The following is a 790-nucleotide window of genomic DNA, read 5'->3' as shown; positions in this document are numbered from 1 at the left end:
ATATATATATATATACATGTAAATATTTGTAAAATATATACATGTACTGTATGTTTGTGTATTTATATATACATAAGAAATATACACAGTACACACACATATATTTTGTAAGCAAAAACTTTTATTTTGGATGCGATTAATCATGATTAATTGTTTGACAGCAATAATTTAAATACATTTTAAAATGTGTTGGCAAAGCTGAATTTTCAGCAGCCATTACTCCAGTCTTCAGTGTCACACGATCCTTCAGAAATCATTCTAATATACTGATTTGGTGCTCAAGAAACATTACTCATTATTTTCAGTGTTACTGCTTTTCAACATCACTTTCAATATTGAGTGCTTTTTTTGAGGAAACCATGATTTTTCAGGATTCTTTGATGAATAGAAAAGAATAGCATTTATTTGAAACGGAAATCTTATGTAACATTACAAATGTGTTTTTTTTTTAAATTTAATGCTTTGCTGAATTAAAACATTACTTTCTTAAAAAAAAAAAAAAAACACTTTACTGACCCTAAACTTTTAAAGGGGTCATATGATGCTTTTTTAAAGATCATTATTTTGTGTATTTGGTGTAACAGAATATGTTGACATGCTTTAATGTTCAAAAAACACATTATTTTTCAAATACTGTACATTATTGTAGGTCCTCTATGCCCCGCCTCTCTCAAACGCTTCGTTTTCTACAAAGTCCCTCCTTCAGACAAGTGCAGTCTGCTCTGATTGGCCAGCTGACCCAGTGCATTGTAATTGGCCGAACCCCGCAAGCGCGAGGCTGCAAGCTAAC

The 790-nt window shown here is 31.1% G+C and overlaps 1 protein-coding gene across 3 annotated transcripts in view; it reads right to left on the bottom strand.

The window, feature by feature from the left end:
* Positions 1 to 790, bottom strand: part of LOC107755090 (coronin-2B) — a 43441-nt gene that overhangs the window by 7017 nt on the left and 35634 nt on the right. The window lies entirely within an intron of this gene.

Source organism: Sinocyclocheilus rhinocerous, unplaced genomic scaffold (genome assembly GCF_001515625.1).
Source record: "Sinocyclocheilus rhinocerous isolate Xijiao unplaced genomic scaffold, SAMN03320098_v1.1 scaffold591, whole genome shotgun sequence".
NCBI lineage: Eukaryota > Metazoa > Chordata > Actinopteri > Cypriniformes > Cyprinidae > Sinocyclocheilus > Sinocyclocheilus rhinocerous.
Note: the sequence above shows the minus strand (reverse complement) of the source record. Positions and strands in the feature narration are given on the sequence as shown.